Source organism: Pinus tabuliformis, chromosome 1_2, assembly GCF_031772625.1.
Source record: "Pinus tabuliformis cultivar Carrire ecotype Pingquan chromosome 1_2, CPIR1, whole genome shotgun sequence".
Lineage (NCBI taxonomy): Eukaryota > Viridiplantae > Streptophyta > Pinopsida > Pinales > Pinaceae > Pinus > Pinus tabuliformis.
In genome coordinates this window covers 739,008,943-739,029,909 of record NC_142298.1, presented here as the reverse complement: position 1 = coordinate 739,029,909, position 20,967 = coordinate 739,008,943, and the positions used below count along the sequence as shown (strand labels likewise).

Genomic DNA, 20,967 nt, shown 5'->3' with positions numbered 1-20,967 from the left:
GAAAATCCATGACCTTGATGAAATACTGGAGGTATCAGACAGGGATGAAAAGCAATCATTGGAAACCCAGTCTATCATTGAAGAATTCGATCAAAAAGAGCTTGTTAATATTGAGTTTGAATAGGTTACATTGCATTAGGTAGTGTATGAAAAAGTTGAAAAAAATAACAATTTCAATAAGTAAATTTGAAAAGTAAGTTATTGATATGGTAAACTAAAAAATCGATGTCAAAGGAATAAAACCATCCAAGTTGTTCAAATTACATTAGGAAACTCGATATTCATTGGCTTATTCAATTTATCATAAATAAACCAAAAATGTAGTTTTAAGAAGGAGAATAAAATAAATGGAAATGACATTGTTACCTAAGCCATTATTTGTTGAACTAATATCCACCATCAGGCCAAGTTAGGTTTCAGAAGAGACATCAGAAAGGATTGGAGTAGCTTCGGGTTTGTTAATTGGAATAAGAAAGTACTTGACTGATAATATAAATAAAAGGATTGACATAATCTTAGAAGTGTGAGAAGTGGAAACTACTTCAACTAACTTGTCCTCCAGAATTAATTATCTCATTAAAATTTTACAAAAGGATTTAGAGAATGATGAGATGTTCTACAAGTATTATATAACCATATTTGTTATGAAAATGTCAAATTTGAATGCATCCCCACCACCCCCCCCCCCCCCCCCCCACACCACACCAAAAAAAAAAATGTCGTCCAAAGATAGATTGAAGTAATTAAAAGCTTGTTGAAAGGAAATAATTAATACATTTGAAAATAATTTCCAAATGTGACAACATTAAGACAAGGAGCAGTGATTTATTCGTTAAGTCAATTAAAGTGGTTAAGGAGCTTGATAGTCCTAACTTAATTATGAATGTGATCTTAATAATGTGATAGAAAATGAAATAATGTTCAATGTACTAAAGATTTTATGGGGCAATGCCTTCAACAGACTTGTTGACTTTCCTAAAGACGAAATAGAGAAATGGTTAATTCATTTTGTGAACAAGAATTGAGGCTAATAAAATATAGTACATCAAGATGGCTATGATTTATGAGGAAAATGAAGATGCATTATTTGAAGTCCAATTAAAACAAGAAGTGACCATTGCACCATTATAATATTATATTTAGAAATGGCTCAAAGATTCTCTAGAAGGTGTAACGAGCTCAAAATGACTTATCGATAGTTTTGACAATTAGGTCTTCAACACACATTCAATGTTTAAATTAAGGAGGTCTTCAACACACATCCAATGTTTAAATTAAGGAAGTCTTCAACATAAGGGGGTATTCTTTTTCTAGCACTATAAGTAAATTATATAGTTTGGTTGCCTACATTTTTTTGCTCATTTAATAATCATTGAGCATGCTTAACTTTGGATTTTTCAAAATATTAAGGTTGATTCCTAATTGTAGTTTATTTTCTTTTTTAGGATTTTTTATTATTTATATGTTTTGTGGGAGCCCCGTCTCTATCCTTAAATTGAAAAATGCATTTTAATCTCTCAAATATTATAAACTCTTATTTGAACATTTGTATATTTTTGAAAAGGTTCCTCAGAGAACTACAAAGAGTTCATGTCTAGTGTGATTTTTTGACTTTGAGTAATAAGGTTAACACTGCAAGTGTGTAATTCTTTTCATATCCATGAGCTTGAATGGAATTATATTTTAAAGTTCTTTGAATATGCATTCCATGATTATTTTCATCTATCCAAATGTGTGATTCTTTACTTGTACTTGTGCTGAAAATTTATGTATTCAGCTATATTCATGTTCTATGAATAGTGTATCATATCATTGTAAATATCTAAGGCCTAGTCTTATCTCAAGCCCTTTTTTCTATATTTTTAATTTTAAATTCTTTGTTAAAATAGGAGTACCACCTCTATAAAAATGAGAGGAGAATTTTTCCTTCAAATGTTATCTTTGAGGCTTTAACCAATTCCAATAATCAACTAAGTTTTGAAAAATATTCACACCTTGGATTTGATCACTCTTCGAGCATAATTTATCTAGAGTTGATATATATATATATATATATATATATATATATATATATATATATATATATATATATATATATATATATATATAGAGCGAGAGAGAGAGAGAGAGAGAGAGAGAGAGAGAGAGAGAGAGAGATGCCATGTGTCAACTCTTTATTGAGCACAAAGGAAATTATATATCTCCCTTATATACACACCATTTAAATGTTTCAACAATCATAACTTTTTTACTTTATATATATATATATATATATATATATATATATATATAGAGAGAGAGAGAGAGAGAGAGAGAGAGAGAGCGGGGGTGGCGGGTGGGCGGGGGGGGGCAGCTTCACTCAATGATCCTCTGGAACATCACGCGTGTTCATTGCATACTAAACAATACCCCTAATTTGAATACATATTGGAAAATACCTCTAAAAATCACATTATTTAAACCCTTGCCAATGCAAACCCAATGTACCTTCCCAATTTAAAAAACCCCTACTTTCACTAGATATTGTAGGCATCAAATTTTTCATTAACATTTTTTATACCCCTTTATATTTTTTCATTAGCTTTGAGCTCCATTTTTATACCTGCCAATATAAAAACCCTTTACCCCCTATTATATTCTCAATATATTATGTCATTTTCTCCTCAATATATATCCCCCAATAGGAATGCACGTGGTATAGTATTGCTCCCCCATTGAAGCCCCCATGGAGGGAGAGAGAGAGAGAGTTAATTATAGACATTAAAATTTATATTTTTTCCATGAATGTTTTCCTTAAATATCATGTACAAAATCCATGTTAAGTAAGGAAAGAATATCATCTTCTTCATTGTTTTATGGATAAATTCCTTCTACGAATAGAAGAAATCTCCCAAGACTTAGTGGCTTACCCTAGAAACAAACAAACAAAAAAATGAAATTATTTCCTTAGAGATGTTTGAAATATGGGAAAAGAACCTACCTGGAATCCAATGCAAGCTTCCTCCTTCTCCTTACTTGTTAGCGCTAGCTCCAATTCTAATTTCTATAAGTGGAACCTGCAAAATCATCGAAACCAAGAGAGAGAACCAAATATACAAAATAACATATACAAACAACTCTAAACAAGAAGTATATTATTCATGTTCTATATATGTATAAACAAGACATAATGTATAGGATAAACAATGCACTTTTGTATTAATAGTGACAGGAAAAGATTACAACCCTTGCAGGCCTTGACCTTGTGAACCTTTCCCAACTATCTTGTCCTTTCTTTGCCACAATGGTAAGTATTCAATCACACCTAAAGCACATGGATGGATTATGGACTTCTAGACAAAAATGAACAACATAAGGGCATAATCAAAGTCTCCAAAAGGCAACCTAGACTCTATGGTAGAGGCTACATTTATAGGGTAAATGAGGTGGTTCTGGATTTACCATTACAGGGCTTAGATCCACATTAGAGGGAGGTAAGTTCTAGGAGATAAGGGATAAGACCTAAATAATAGGAGTTTGAGATAGATCCAACAGTAAATAGTTAAAACCACTTTTGAAGCTTCTAGAGAGAAAAACTTCGAAATTAATTTTTATTTCTCCTCATTTCGAGGTGTTTATCACAATTTTTGTGAAAGAAACCTACGCTAGCTAGCATATGTTGCATGTGTTCGAACTGTGTCAATGTATGTTGTCTTAAGTCCAAGTGTGATAATCCACAAAATTAGGGTTTTTAGCCAATGTAACCCACCATTCTTGTAACTTCTAGAAAGTGAATTATTTTGGCTTTGTAGGGAATGATTGCAAATTGTAAATGGATGATGATAGATCTGAGTTCAGAGCCATTTGTTTGAATACGACAAAATGACCTATAACAGATTGCCCCCTAAAGTACAAATTCAGAAGTTGTGGCTAAGGACTGAAGTGCTTTACCATGTGAAAAGTCTAGATCAAGAATCAACTGGTTGAGATCATCAATTGATTGTTACAATAAATTATCATCATATAAGCCATTTTACATGTACAATGATCAAATTCACATCCACTAATTACACATAGTGGACCCATGCTTGGATGACTATTTATATGACCATAGCCATCATACTTTGTAGATCTTGTATGAATCCTGAAATCACAGCCCAGATGGATGAAACTAGATTCGGGGTCTTCTACCTCATCACTCGATAGTATGAGTCTAACCATGTGAATAGATGAGTTGGAGTCAAACATGGTAGACACCATCTGATTACCGGCCAATGATGAAAGTCGTTAACAGATGTGAGAGGAACCACTGATAATGATAATGGCCCTCAAGGTACTCGGAGTAATATATGAGGTGTGAATGAATGAGTTGAAGTCTAACACTACATAGAAACATTTGGTCGATGTCCAATTATGAGAACATGACGTGAAAGTGAGGAGACTTTCCATTGAGGTATGCAAGTTCCAAGGAACTAAAAGGAGATTCTAGGTCAACTTCCTAGATAATGTGTTGATGTCAATAGGAAGCGACATATCATGGGAGGGCCTTAATGCATCCCCCATCAATGACACAAAGCAAGTATCAAGATTTGAGATAGAAAGTAATGGCTCGAAGTTGGTTTAGGGGTGGTAGAAATGAAGGAGGGTTAAAAGTATTGTAGAAAATTTCAAATAAGGGTGGACTTATTTTGAACATATCAACGACACTTATATGGAGTTGGTAGCATTGACTCAAAGATTCATTATGAAGGCTTTCAATAAGGTGTGATCAATAAAGAGGAAAGTATATTCCCCAACCCAAAACGATCACAGAAGTGAAAGAGTGTCATGTTAAAGAGTCACTAGCTTCCATAAACAGGTTTCATGTATTATTTCCCCAATTTTCCCAGCATTTCTGGTAAGTGCCTCTTTATTTTTTACAAGCTTGATGAGGATAACATATGATTGATCTATAAGTTCATCCTTCGAATGAATCCTTCTAAGTATTTTTAATGAATGCTAAGAAGGAGTGGTTCGGTCTCGCCATGTGTGACGAGTCCTATGTTGTTTATGTTTTACAAGTCCAATGATGGTATAACTCAACTCCTTTTTCATATTTACAGAGTTTGAAGAAAACGCAAAAAAGAAAACTCTGAGAGGTTCATTTTCATAAAGTTAGTCTCTTGATCACAAAAAAGCATAAAACAATACCCAGGAAACCCTTTATCCATATTTGACTAAAGTATTTTTTTTCATAAATATTCCATCTAGCCTAGAAAAGGGTTAAACTTATACTAGGCACACGTCCTTTCATTTACATTAACGAGCTCGAAAGAGACAAGTGCTTGACAATATTTTCATGGTTTGGGACTCTGAAAAGACCTTAAAGGAAACTCATCCTCGAGGAACAAGTGGTATAAAGGGTAGAAATTGGTTTCATTCATGATGGAACTGCTCAAAACATGTAGAGGTCAAGTGGTAGGCTAATAAGACCACTCATTGCAGCGGTTCCTCCAAAAAAGGGTAAAACACCAAGTGAAAGAAAAGAATCAACCAAGTAGATGGTGATGAGGGATAAAGTGTGGAATCCTTCTAGGATAAAGCCAAAAATATGATAAACAAGAAGACAAAGGACTCTAATTTTAGGTCATGGCGGGTTAGAAGGAGGGATTTCAAAAAAATAATAAAAAATGACTGCACGGATACCAAGACTAAGCTCAAAATAGGTTTCATTTTTACACAAGCTTGAAATAGAGAAATATTATGTTTGAGAGTGGTTTCACTTTTACACAAGATTTAAACAAAGAAAAAGTTATGCTTTAGATAAGTACATTTCCCCCAGCATAACGGTAGAGACATGCCCCCCCAACTTCATTTCATCCACCAACTCTTCTTATAGACCCAGATAGATTGTTGGTTTCTAATAGGCGGATGAAATGAAGGCTCATTTCCGAGATCAGGTAAAAGCAACTGAAATCAAAATTGATATCTAATCAAAATACTCGAATCAATCAGAGGGGGATTAATTTCATTTTTTAACAAGCTTGACATAGGAAAAGAACCATGCTCAAAGTTTTGTTTCATTTTCATGTGAGCTTGAAACATAGAAGAAATTATGCTCGTGGTGACCTGTTTCATTTTTTAACGAGCTTGGCACAGTAGAAGAACTATGCTCATAGGTATTATTTACCTTGATCATGGTCCCCAAGAGGCCATGGATTTCAAGAGGGTTTGATCAAATGGAAGAAAAATGCTCTGACAAGAAGGCATATCAAGGGATCCAAAAGGGCTAGAAGTTGAGAAAATAATGATAGGCTCTTCTTCGTCGATAGATGCAGGCATGGAATAGGTTGTCACATAATTAAGTTGTGGCAAGGGGGATACCACTTCCATATGAGGAATGTTTAGGGAAGTTGGATGGTTGGCAATCAAATTAGGACCAACACATGAAATTTGATCAATAGTTGTAATTTTTCCATCATGCGGGAAAGACATCACTCGAAAAAGTGTGGACATGACAAGATTCATGGCATAAACATAGTATCACCCAAGGAGTAAATTGAAATCCAAGGGGCCTTGAACTACCATAACATCAATACATACAATTTTGTCTTACAAGGTAATAGGCAGCTAAGGAAGGATCCCTAAAGGTTCATTGGTTCTTCTATGAATAAATTCCTTTTGCAAACATAAGCAATCTCCCTATACCTAGTGGCTTAGCCTCGAAATAACCAAGACAAACCTACAATGCTTTCCTTAGATATGTTTGAAATACGGGAAGAAAACCTACTTGGAATTAAATGCAAGCTTCCTCCTTCTCCTTACTTTTTAGCTACATCTCAAACTCCAATTTCTCTAAGTGGAACCTGAAAATCATCTAAAGCAAGCAAGAGAACCAAATATACAAAATAACATATACAAACAACTCTAAATAAGGATTCAAGGACTCATGTTCTACATATGCATAAACAAGACATAATGTATAGGAGAAACACTGCTCTTTTGTATTAATAATGATAGGAAAAGATTACAGCCCTTGTATGTTTTGACCTTGTGAACCTTCCCTAGCTCTCTTGTCCTTCCTTTGCCACAGTGGTAAGCCTTCAATCACACCTAAAGTGCGTTGATGGATTATGGACCTCTAGACAAAAATGAACAACATAAGGGCATAATCAAAGTCTCCAAAATCCAACCCAAACTCTATCGTAGAGGCTACATTTATAGGGTAGATGAGGTGGTTTTGTATTTGCCATTCTAGGTCTTAGATCCACATTAGAGGAAGGTAAGTTCTAGTAGATAAGAAATAAGACCTCAATAATAGGAGTTCGAGATATGATCCAACAATAAATAGTTAAAATGACTCCCAAAGCTTCTAGAGAGAAAAACTTTGAAATTAACTTTTATTTTTCCTCATTTCCATGTGTTCAATACACTTTTTGTGAAATAAACCTGCATTTTACAATGCTTATTTCATGTGTGAAAACTACGTCAGCGCGGGTTGTCTTAAGGACAAGTGAAATTATCCACAAAATTAGGGGTTTTAGCCAATGTAACCCAGGATTCTTGTAACTTTTGGAAAGTGAATGCTTTTGGCTTTGTAGAGGATGATTGCAAAGTGTAAATGGATGATGATAGATTTAGGTTCACGACCATTTGTTTGAATGTGAAAAAATGACCTGTAACACTCACCAATAAGAAATTATTTTACTTTCAATTGTGTTATATATGTGTGTTTGTGTAGTGTGTTTACATTTGAGTATGAGAGTGATGTAATTTGATAATTAGGGTGATTTTTTATTTATTAAATATTTTTTAAATGTCATCCGTGAAAGCCATGTTAAGAAATGATGGAATTACACAACACCCTCATACTCAAATGTAAAATCACCTATTTATAAAATAATATTTCAAACTTTCAATCACTTTCTTTATATATATATATATATATATATATATATATATATATATATATATATATATATAAAGAGAGAGAGAGAGAGAGAGAGAGAGAGAGAGAGAGAGAGAGAGATATCTATCTATATATATATATATATGCAAAGAGTACATTGAAATATTTCATTTATGGCCAACATTTTTTTTGTTGTTGTTAATAATATGTTTTTAGATACATTGAGTACAAAATAAATTACACATCTCCCTAAACTTGTGTTCTAAAAAGTTCCTTTTGGCATAATAATCTCTCTAGGTGCAATCATATGTCCCAAAACTATCTCAAGATGACCCATGCCTGTAGGAATAACCCCCATGGAAAGTAAACCTTACCCACTAGTGAAAAAATTTAGACTCTTTGGGGGTGGGGGGAGTGGTTTACTTATAACTCGAAGGGAACAAAGGTTTATTCCTACACCTAGACTCTCGAGGGAGCAACCAAGAATGTGACAAAATCATATGTTCTACTACAAGGGCTAAAATAGTGATCGAAGACTTGATATAAGTCATCGTACCTCTCCTCTTCAACCTTGCATCGAAGGACTATCTGCTAGACTATGTGTTGTGGGGAAAAATGCCTATGCAGGACGATCCTATCCACCTAAGGTGTGACAGTGCCTTAGCAAAAAACAGAGACAGCTATTCTAGTATTCTTCCTTTATGAATTAAGAATGAAGAGAGATAGATGGACTAACCGGTGTCTTCCGTTTGTCCCTCGATCCAGTTTTCTCTTCTCTTTGTGAGTTCCCAGCTACTTGCCTTCTCGCTCACCAAGCTTCAATAGGTTTCTGCAAGATCACAAGAAGAGAACACTACACAAGACATGGATTCATATTCATAACTAGTTCAGGATTAGAAATAAACTAAACATACTAATGCAAACATACATCAAAGATACATCAGTATATAGGAGAAACCAAGATAGCTTTATTGATGAATAACAAGGTTCAGGAAGAGATACAACCCAGAGGGCTCCAATCCAGCATCTCCTTCCCAGCAAATGGAATTCCTATCTTCACCCCCTTCAAAGCATTAAGCACCCAATGATTCCAATCTCAAACCAACAGCAATTCTTTGCAATAACAAAATTCCAGCCTCTAGATCTCATGGAGGAGAGATCCATATATAGATGTTTGGAGAGAGGATGAGTCAGCTTGAGATCTGAATAGTGTCCTCTCCCTCTGTCAGTTCTTGAATCCACTTGGAGGTTCTTGCTTCCACTTGGAGGTTTGGAACCTCTTACTCATCACCAGTCGAATTCCCTGAGGCAAGTGTCATTGAGGAAGATTTTGGAAGCTTCCTGGGTTTTGACACCTCGTGGAATGAACTTGCCACATGTCAACTCTCGCTCAGCGCAGGTAGCCAGTGTTGGCTTTGACATTCAGCGCAGGTAGCCAGTGGAGCCACTGAAATGATCCTGAATTGACTTGTTTTTGAGCAGTTTCTGGTGGAGAACTTCTGTGAATTGCTGTGGTTTGTTAGCCTTGTTCCTCTAGGGGTAGGAACAACATGTTTAGGGACTTTGGATCCCTTAGATTATGGACATTTTATGTTCAATGCTGTAAGGCACAAAAATGTCTATAACAGTTGCCCCCTAAAGTATGAGGCTGTTTATCGGGTGAAATGATTTATCAGGGGGATCCGAAGTTCATCCAATGTTGGGAGGAGACCTGTAATAAGATACAATACAATACATTATTTTTCATACTGCTTTCATGATCTAGCTGAGGCGGGCATTCCCATGCTCAGCTTTATAAATTCATTTTTCTGTACATAGAACAGACAATCGTCTGATGGTAGACTGATAATTTTGATGAAATTATCATCCTTTGAGTAGGATGATTATCTGCTGCAATGATGTACATGTCAATGTCTTTATCTTTCCTGAATATATATCGCAGCCTGGATGGATGAAACTAGATCCGAGGTCTTCAAACTCGTTCGATCTTCACTCTAAGTACAAGTCGATCCATGTGAGAAATGTTCTGAAGTCGAACATGGAAAGACATCGCTTGATTACCGGTCAATGATGTAAATCGTTAACAAGCGCGAGAGGAATCACCGATAATGATAATGACCCTCAAAGTACTGCAGTACAATTCATGTGGTGTGAATAAAGGACTTGGCGTCAAACACCACGCAAAATCTTTCGGTCGAAGGTCATTGATGTATACCTGTCGCCGGAAGTGAGAAACTTGCCATTGAGGCATGCAAGCTTCAAAGTACTGAAGGGGTTGTTCCTAGATCAACTTCTTGGATAATGAGCTGATGTCGACAAGAAGCGATCCGTCAAAGGAGGGCCTTAATGAATCCCACATCAGTGACACGGAACGGAGCTAATGATTTTGATGGAGGTGAAAACGATCTGTGACATATGATTCAGGGTGGCGGTCATGAAAGGATGAAGGATAATGTATGGCAGTGGATGGGACACGGTTGACTTTTCTGAACGACTTCTCTTGAACATATGGCGACACTGATGCGATGGATTGGTAGCATTACCCCAAATATGGATGGTATGGCGAGACCATGGATGTGACCGGTGAATGAAACAACCCAACCCGATTGTGGTACGGAGGAAAAGTGTCATGTTCAAGAGCGACTTGCTACCATCAAAGTTTTCTTGAGTTTCTCCCAATTTTTCCCCAATCATTGTTGACCAGTACCTCTTTATTTTTGTCAAGCTTGAGGAGGATAACATATGCTTGTTCTATAACCTGCCCTTCGGGCAAGCCCATCGCTATGTTTTAACGAGCCTAGCGATAGTGAAACTCGTTCTCGTCTAAAGACAAGTTTGTCGCTATTTAATGATTTTAACGAGTCTAACGACAAAGATAACTCGGTCCTTTTCATTTTTAGAGAGTCTGAAAGGGTACATAAAGTTAACTCCGAAATTCCTTTTTCGTCATCCAATCCCTTAAGTCCGAAAAAGTATAAAACAATACAGAAGGGATGAGTTTTCGATAGTTTTAACGAGCCAAATAAAACAAGCGCTCGATCTTTTTGTGCAATAATCCCTCAGGTCCAAAAATATTAAAATCTAGAGGAGGGATAGCACTTCCTGTCCCTTTAACGAGCTGGAAGGCCAAGGACTTGGCAATCTTTTCATATTTTACAAGTCAGTTGAAAAGAGCTTAAAGAAGACTCGTCTTTTGAGGAACGAGTGATAAACAGGGTTAGCAGCTGATTCCAGGTACAGGTTGGAATTTTCCAATCACGGCAGTGTCACAAGGATGGCTAGGTGAAATCACTCTTCGCAGCTGTTCCTCAAAATGGGTAAACAAACATATGGAGGTGAACGATCGGCCAATGGAAAAGTGGAGGTGACGGTGCAAACACGACCAAGGCTTTAATGGCTGATAAGGTTACATTCACAGTGGTTATTTACCGGGTAGTGGTTCATTTTTTATTTTAAAATGAGCTTAAACGCTGGTGGAAACACTTGCTCATTGCTTATGTTTATTTTTTAACGAGCATGAAGTCCGCGTTAAAACTGCTCGGATCTTGCGTTTATTTTTTAACGAGCATGAACTGTGTGCTAAAACTGCTTGATTACCCAGTCATATGATAAGAGTGTCTCATTGAGATTCTATTTTTTATGGAGCTTCATCTCACAAAGCTTTGCCCCGCATCCTTTCTTTATGCAAGTTAGGAAACGGCTAACCCAAAAAACAGATAAATAACCGCTCTTTGCTTGCACTCCAAAAGGTTTGCATGCCCCCAGGTATAAAGTATGATTTCAAGGTTACCCCTACTTCATTTCCGTCAAAACATTCGTTTCACCGAGAGAGGCCTACCTCTTTCAGGTTACCCAAAGATTGTCTCGTTAATCTTTCAAACAAAACACTTCCTCGGCAATGTCTACCGAAATAGACAAAGGTGAGCGACGTAGCCCGCCAACTCACATAACTTTGACAAAAGAATCTTATTCTAGAATAACCCTCTTCCTAGACGAACGGGGTACAAACTAGTCATATTCTCCCGCGGAAACCTACTCTATACCCAAAGTTTCCCTGCCGAAGCAGACCAGGACGCATGCCCCCTGGGTTCCAGTCATATCCTCCCGGATTACTCGCGCTCATCAGGAGGACGGACCATGGGTTGAGACACTTCTTGCGTGAAGAGACCATTTAGGGATGGTATATGACTATTTGCGATGCATGATCCGGGGAATGAAAGTTGGTCTACGAGCTTGACCACTCTTCCTTCATGCGGAAAACACATTACTCTAAAGAGTGAGGAGACGATGGCTCCCATGCAATATATATAGTCTCGTCCAAGGAGTATGTTATAATCCAAGGGTCCTTGAACGACCATCACGTTCATTTGAACGGTCTTCCCTTTCAATGTTATGGGCACATTGGGGAGGATCCCTAAAGGTCGACTGGTTCCTTTATCAAAGCCTGATAGATTTCTCATTTCAGGAAAAAGTGCTGGTGAACCAAGCGCTTTCCAAGCAATAGAGGAAAGGATACTCATAGATGCCCCCTCATCAATGATAGTGTCAGCCATTACCATTCTGTATATTTGAACGATAATTCTGAATGGTCTGCTTGCTGGCAACCGGGGTCTGCCTAGTTGGTTCCAGTCGAAGGACACAACCAGGTTGCTTGGTGGTGGGACCGAATAGACGGTCGGGTATGACTCTGACGAAGTTCCTTCCTGCGACAAAGGAATGGGCAAATTGCCCCCTTATTCGTCGGAGTCCATGTTGATGAAGAGAATTTGGACAGTGTCGTCTTTATTCTCCTCTGTGATGGTATCATTCGAAGATAGAGCCTCTGAAGGCAAAACCGGGTCAAATGCCGCCTCAACCTTTTGACTTTCGTCAGGCATGGATCCAGACGGTTCATCTTCAATGATAGGTGCTTCGGCTGACCACCTGGGCGGGCCAGCCGGGTTCTCAACTAGTGAAGGACTTGGCAGGAGTTTTTGATATCTAGGAGGAAGTTGCGCTCGTAGAATCGGGCGATCTTCCAGAACTCTTTTAGCCTCGTCTAAGAAGGGACAACGGTGGATGGCATGGTCGCCTTCACACAGTTTGCAGGGAAATCTAGCTTTCCCTCTCTGTCCTGTGACTTCACTTTCACTAGTTGACGGTGAGCAGTCAACATGGCTATCAAAGGTTGACGCTACCGAATTGTGCAAACGGGGAGACCAGTCCCTTAGTATCCGAGGGATGCAGGGACAATCTCTATGGAAGTGGTCTCCCTTGCATATGACACATGGCGATTTAGGCCTAGTCAGTGCTGTGTGTGGATTCTTGTCAGACGAAACTTGTTTTCCCCCAGTCGCTTTTGGCTCCTTCTTCTTCTTCTCTTTCTTCTTCTTTTCCTTCTTCTCCTTAGGAACTTGGTTTTTTGTTTTACCAGTTCCATCAAGCGAAGAGGAAGGAGGAGAGGAAGAATTAGATGAAGTAGAAGGTTGATGGGCAACTCTGGTCTGGTCTAACTGTTGACTCGACTGTTCAGGAATAGTGGTGTTCTAAACGACATTGGTTGAAAAGAGCCAGACCGGCAGGCCAATTGTCAATCCTGGAAGCGACAATGTGGCCATATGGGGCGCACCAACATCTCCCCAAGAGGAGAAAGGACTAGGATTTCCACCAAGGGGAATTCCTTGGTTGGTGTGCTCCATTTTTTCAACCTAAAGATCAACGCAGGAATAAAGGGTGATTGTTCCGTTTAAAATAAATTTTAACGACGCTTTAGACACAACTTGCTTTTTCAATTTTAAAGAGTCGAGAAAAAGCTAAAGATGACTCTAGTCTCCTTCGATGTTTTAACGAGCCCGAAGTGACAAATGCTCGGATGGACTTTTTCTGTTATAGAGTCTGAAAAAGGCCAAAAGGAACTGCTCTGGAGTTCTAGGCAGAGGGTGTGCCAAACTTTTCGCAAAATTGCAGAATACTTTTTAGGGTATGGGCGGTCGATCTTCCTGAATGCTGTGTTCAGTGCATTGCGATTAGTAGGGCGGCCGACACAGCTTCCTAAGGATAAAGGTTTTATGCCTATAGGGGTCTCCCAATATATACGCGACGGTACGTGGGAGCAGAATCCATACTAGCGTTATCGTCCCTCAGGAGGAATCACCCACCATCAACGAGATCGACAGTCACCAGGCTTTACGACGCCGGAACACATCTCTAGCCTAGACCTCTATGTTGTGCGTTATGTTGCAAAGCGTTGTTAAGTTCATTCAATTTATTTTAAGTTGATCTTTTTAGAAGTTTGCCTTTCAAGGTTCACCACGAGATGTATGATACAATTCCTAAATGCAGTCTAAAGATGATAAGCAAGCTATATATCTTTTCAACTTTGAAAATCCTAGCTACTAAGGGAAAAGAAAGACACCACCTTTTCTCAAAGAGCAATCAGCACACTCTAATGCACTTTTCATAAATCAGACATGCAAACTATCAAGATGCAAATGCACAATGCAGGTGTTTGTTTTCCTCTTTCTTAGTATTGATGCCTACAAAGAAAGCTTTTTGTACAACTTTGAATTTGCTTTTAAATGACAAATACAAACAAGTTTACTTTTTCAAAATCAGAGAGGGTAGAAGAGATTACAACACTTAACGATTTCCGAAATGAATACTTGTTTCGACACTTAAAAGAGACAAACTCAAACCAATAAGCAAGAGTAAATGTATAATCAACTGCAAACAGCCAATGAACTCTCTTCTAAGATCACAATCAACAGATCTGAATCAAGGGCTACAGGATGACTATTTCACTCATGCAAAGGAAAACTGTAAATGATGCCACAAACACATAAAAACACTCACAGTCTTTTTGTACAAAAGGAGGCGGAATTTAAGCAGAGAAAAGGAGTTATCAGACTGGTACCTATGCTGGTTACAGGCTGCAAAAATCAGAGATCAAAACAGGGCAAAACAGAGTAGAGAACCCCAGCTGCACAAGGCCAAACTGGTTCAGCGCAACCTCAACACAGGGGTTTTGACATTCAGCGCAGGTAGCCTTCACGGGACCTGCGTTGAAATGCAGAATCCCTTTACAGGGTCTGCGCTGAAGGAGAAACTCTCGTTTCTCACTGGTTCTGGGTCACAGATTGCTATTTAATCTACTGTTTTAGGCCAAATAAAAGCAACAAGAAAGGTACAATCAAAGGGATGCTTTGAGGGAGTACTAAGATCTATCAAAAAGGATCATCAAATCATTTGTGAGTCCATTGTTCAGATCATAGACAAATCCAGTGATTGGATCAAAGCAGCAACTGTCTACTTTTCATCCGAGAATAGCAGATGCAGTTCGATTGTTGCTATCGAGTCTATGAAACAAACAATGATAGAAACACAAATAAAATGACTAAACAGATCTCCCCAGCGGAGTCGCCAATTTGTTGTGGGGAAAAATGCCTATGCAGGACGATCCTATCCACCTAAGGTGTGACAGTGCCTTAGCAACAAACAGAGACAGCTATTCTAGTATTCTTCCTTTATGAATTAAGAATGAAGAGAGATAGATGGACTAACTGGTGTCTTCCGTTTGTCCCTCGATCCAGTTTTATCTTCTCTTTGTGAGTTCCCAGCTACTTGCCTTCTCGCTCACCCAGCTTCAAGAGGTTTCTGCAAGATCACAAGAAGAGAACACTACACAAGACATGGATTCATATTCATAACTAGTTCAGGATTAGAAATAAACTAAACATACTAATGCAAACATACATCAAAGATACATCAGTATATAGGAGAAACCAAGATAGCTTTATTGATGAATAACAAGGTTCAGGAAGAGATACAACCCAGAGGGCTCCAATCCAGCATCTCCTTCCCAGCAAATGGAATTCCTATCTTCACCCCCTTCAAAGCATTAATCACCCAATGATTCCAATCTCAAACCAACAACAATTCTTTGCAATAACAAAATTCCAGCCTCTAGATCTCATGGAGGAGAGATCCATATATAGATGTTTGGAGAGAGGATGAGTCAGCTTGAGATCTGACTAGTGTCCTCTCCCTCTGTCAGTTCTTGATTCCACTTGGAGGTTCTTGCTTCCACTTGGAGATTTGGAACCTCTTACTCATCACCAGTCGAATTCCCTTAGGCAAGTGTCATTGAGGAAGATTTTGGAAGCTTCCTGGGTTTTGACACCTCGTGGAATGAACTTGCCACATGTCAACTCTCGCTCAGCGCAGGTAGCCAGTGTTGGCTTTGACATTCAGCGCAGGTAGCCAGTGGAGCCACTGAAATGATCCTGAATTGACTTGTTTTTGAGCTGTTTCTGGAGGAGAACTTCTGTGAATTGCTGTGGTTTGTTAGCCTTGTTCCTCTAGGGGTAGGAACAACATGTTTAGGGACTTTGGATCCCTTAGATTATGGACATTTTATGTTCAATGTTGTAAGGCACAAAAATGTCTATAACACTATGTTTCAGAGCAAATTCAAGAAGAAAAGGCACTTTGGCCTTAGTCGTCTATTATCACATCCTAAGGAACCAAGACCAAGAGGATTATGGGTTAGCTAATCTTGCAACAAAAAGGAAAATGGGGGCCATTTTAATCAACTTCAAGGAGTATGTCTATCCTATTCCATGATCCACCCTCGAAATTAATCCAATGCAAGAACATGAATCACCAAAAGAATCAATGTGTGGACATTCATTACGTCCTCAATAGGAGATGGTTGATAAGATCTCTCCATAACCCTCGCATGCTCTCCATTCCTACCACCCCAACTTATGATTCCCTCACCTCATTTAGATGGGGCATAGTTGGGATATATCACATGGTCAATGAAATCGGGTGCTAGAAAACATCCTCCCTAGTGCCAACTGCAAATTCTCCATGCACAAGTATTCTCTAGCTTAAGGTTGCCTTATCGATTTCTAGTATTTCATTTTCTCTGAAGGATTAGCTTCAAATGTGATGGGAGTTTTGTGGCCTCTCAATCATGGGTTGCGTTTCTTTGCTCGTCATGACCAACATGTAATTACATCTAGACTCATTTGATTCCATTTTGGTTTTGATTAAGGCCCATGTGATGTTCAAGAGCCCTATTGTGTTTCAACTCTATGCTTCGGGAGCATGTAGGGTTGCATGACCTTTTGGGACAACAATTTTCTTTGTTTCAATTTGGTTCCCCCCACCTTCTCCAATTTTGGAATCAATAGAGCACTGGAGGACTTATGCTCTTCAGTTCTCAATGATTGAAAGGAATTCTCAACTCACTTGGAGAACACCTTTAAGGAAGCAAATGCCCAACAATAGTAGAAGCAAACATCTCCACTATAGTAACTTATGGAAGATTCTATCGTTGACTAAGCTAAAAAAAGATGTTCTCAATGAGTGACTTGTTCCTCTTTTGACTTTTACCTTATTACAAAGAATGTATATTCATATTTTTTCATAGAATCTTTGCTTCCTAAATTTTTAGAATGTTGATGTATTGGAAAATTCCCTTATCACCACCATTAAGCAGTTGCACTAAAATGGACTACTACATCTCTATTGGGTTGGAAGTCTCTTTTGATGTTTTGTCTACAATTTTTATATTAATACCAATATTTCCAAGTTTTTGTTCTTTAAAAAAAAAAATTCCTAATATTTCTAAATTTTGGTTCTAAAAAAAAAAAAACAATCTCACCTCTTCACAAATAGATCTAACCCTTTTGGGGTAAAAATTTGAAAAACATGGAGGTGGGCATGAGCCATGAAGACATTTACTACCAGTACCTCAATGTGATACCATGGCTCAAGAAAAGTCACCATAAGAATGAACCTTACCTTCTAGTGAAAAATTCATTATTCTTCATAAAATGATCCCATCCCTTTAACTAAAAATTATATTTATAATTATACCAGTTATTTTTTTATCTTAAATATAGCAATACAAAAGCCTATTAAATCTAACACTTTATAACCATTTTGATTTAAAAAAATAAAATAGACTTATCTATATTTACATTTAATACAAAAACATTTTTTATTAAAAAAATTCAATATAACCATTAACATATTATTACATTTTTTTTAAATTAGAGATGTTAACTATTTTTTAATAACCTTAATTTATGAAAATATAATTTAAAGCAAATAAAAATAAAATTATATTTAAAAATTAATTTATAAAAACATAATTTAAAACCAATACAAATAAAAATATATATAAAACAATTATGGTTAATGTGCTTAATCCAAAAAGGAAACCTTTTTGGAAAGCTGGTAGTTAATGCCCTTGTTAGAAAGGCAAGCTTTAGTACAATGACTTTCCTTTTTAGTGTGATTGCAAGCTTTAGTACAGTGGATAGTATATTTTAATTTTTTATACATTTATTAAAAAATAAAAAAATAAAATTATAATTATAAGTGTTAAATTTATCATTTTTTATATTTTAATGTTTTTCCAACCCATTAAATCCGTTTTCATATTTAAAAAAATAAAGAACCATATATCCCAGATTCCAACAAAACTACCCTGAAACTTGTCAGTTGTCTAGACTCTTCCTTTCCATTTTGATTTGAGCATGAACTCATAGATTGTGTTCAAAGGAGATTTGTTATTTTTGTCTCGTAAGTTATGGAAAATCTGGTCATATTTTGAAAAAATCAGACTGGGATTTTTATAAATTCAAGTAAAAGTTGTCAAACTTCGTAATTTTAAGTGCCTTAGAAGTTTTTGATAAGGCTAAATCCATTTCCAAAATTGAAAACATGATTCAAACACTACATCGACAAGATGTTTTGAAAATTTTTTGACAGGATTCCAACCCAAAAAAATATTTGAGTGCCCAAAAAAATTTTGATAGTGCTGAATCTATTTCCACCATAAAAAACTATTCAAACACTCTTATGATTAAAATTTGTGGAAAATAAAAATCACCCCATTCAAACAAAAAAATAAATTTCCAAATAAACTTGTAACCTCCATAAACAACCCCTAAATCTTTAATCTTGAGCTTCAATCTTTAACCAATATAACCTTAATTGGTAACATCTTGCATATCTCATTTATTGATAGAAGGTATAGGGAGGGGTTTGAAGCCTGAGCGGAGCCGCGCCACAATAGCGACCAGTTATCACTTTCACCCCATGGAGGACCAACCAATCGCTTGCAGGTGCGTAAGCCAATCCTATTTTTAGCAGATTATAGAGCTTTCCATTTTCGAGCCTCTCCACTTTCTCCAGTCTGCATGGCCCTTTCTACATTCGCTCGCCACGTACCTTCCCGGACAATTGCCTCCATTCCGAGTTTTTTGCTTGCACCACATCCTACAGGTGGCAGCTAAAAGGCTATACACTCTCGCTTTGTCTGTTTTGCAAGCTTTTCGGTTTGCAAGCTCTTCGTCCCCGCGCACTCTGGTGCGGGGAGTCTGTATCTCCTACCAGCTCTAAACTTCCCTTAGTTTTTTCTTGAGAGCCTGGTTTATTTTCCTGGTACCGGGGCCGTTAATTTCAGTGAATGTACCAAGCACTTCTCACGGGCTCGGGTCCTCTGGGCACTATCGCGACGTTTATCTCCCTCGGCTCTCGCTCTGTAAGAAGGTTAGTATATTTTCCCCGATTTAAAAAATATAAAGATTTGGATGTGTGCTTTTATAAATTCTGTTGCAGTGATGTTTTTTCAATGGAAATGAGATAGCACAGAAAAACGAAGTTTCATATATTTGCAGAAGACTGTGAATAGTGACTATTTTTAAGCTTTATATACCCTGGATTTATTCTATGATACAATCATGTGATGGACTATCTGATAGTTTTCTAATCGGGGTATAGCTAAAACATAGAGCTGTAACTCTTTCCCCTCCCATGTCCTGGTCTGATATTTTTGATCGTCTATGGTCGTCTTTAGAATACATCACAAAACACTTTATGGTTTATAGACCTTGCACTGACGTTCGCCTGAAGATTGGCCACTAGTGGTGCATTTTCGGGATTGTCTGTTGTTGCATCGTCTGCCCGGAGGTCTCCTCTTGACTGTAATTTTCTTCGTTTCGAACCTTTGCTGGTTTTTCCGTCGTCGGGCTTTCAAATTCAGATCATTTTCCGTCGACCTGACGTGGCTCCGATTAGCTGTTTTTCAATTTTCTATCCGCCGTAGTGCTTCCTTTACTCTACCTGCCTACCGTTCTGGGCGAAAGGACATCCTCGACTGCCACCCCCGACCTTCTATTAACTTTTTTTGGTCCTTGCCTAAGATTTTTCGCCTCTTTCTAATTAAGCCTGGAGAATTCTAGGCTTCCCAGTATAATCTTCTAGGATTCTGTATGTACTTCTGGGTCTCTGCTTAGATTTTTCCTATTATCGGAGCACAATCAAGATCCCGAGGTGGCTCTTTTCGGATAAGGTTTTTAATTCGGCATGCTTTGACCGTGTTTCATCCTCTCCCTCAGTCCTCGATGTAGTTGACCTTTTATTGCTGAATGGATATCCTCCACGCGGAATCCGACACGTCGGATTTGGTTAGGGCAGCTTTGGAAGCTGAAGCCAAATATTGTGGTACTTTGAAGGCACCTGAATGGAATTCCAGGCTGGCGGAGCATATCCAGTCTTCCCATCTTGCTTCTGATCTGAATTTGGAACCGCCCTCTGCTCCTCGCCGCAAGCACAATCACCGCCCTGCTAAAATTACTCCCCCCCCCCTCGGCCATTTGTTTGGATGGTGTAAAGCTATCGGACCGTATAGCTAGCTTGCAGTCCCGGGCCCTGATTGGAAAGTGGCACTTCCCAGATATGGATGATGGCCAGATCCGGAAATGGCTGGGTGCTCGATGGGGTCCTCTCATTGGGTACACGCCCACCATTGTCCGTTTAATGCGTGACTGGTATAGCTTTCATTTTTTGAAGGCCAAAGACCTCAACATCATTTGGAAACTCCCATGGGTTCATGGACAGAGTTATTTGGCTCTTCACAGGTGGTACATAGGTTTCGACCCCCTTCGCAACACCCCTCAGAATAATTTCATTTGGGTCAAATTACCTGCGCTGCCTATCGAACTGTGGACGAAGGAAACACTTTCCATCATTGGCAATGCAATTGGGAGATTTGTCTACGTTGATCCTGGATGCCTAGGAGCAAAAGATAAGAGGGTTGCTTG

The 20,967-nt window shown here is 38.0% G+C and overlaps 1 pseudogene; it reads right to left on the bottom strand.

Moving 5' to 3' along the window:
• Nucleotides 1-20,520, bottom strand: part of LOC149207887 (protein DMR6-LIKE OXYGENASE 2 pseudogene) — a 187,568-nt pseudogene extending 167,048 nt beyond the window's left edge.
• Between the last annotated feature and the right edge of the window lie 447 nt (nt 20,521-20,967).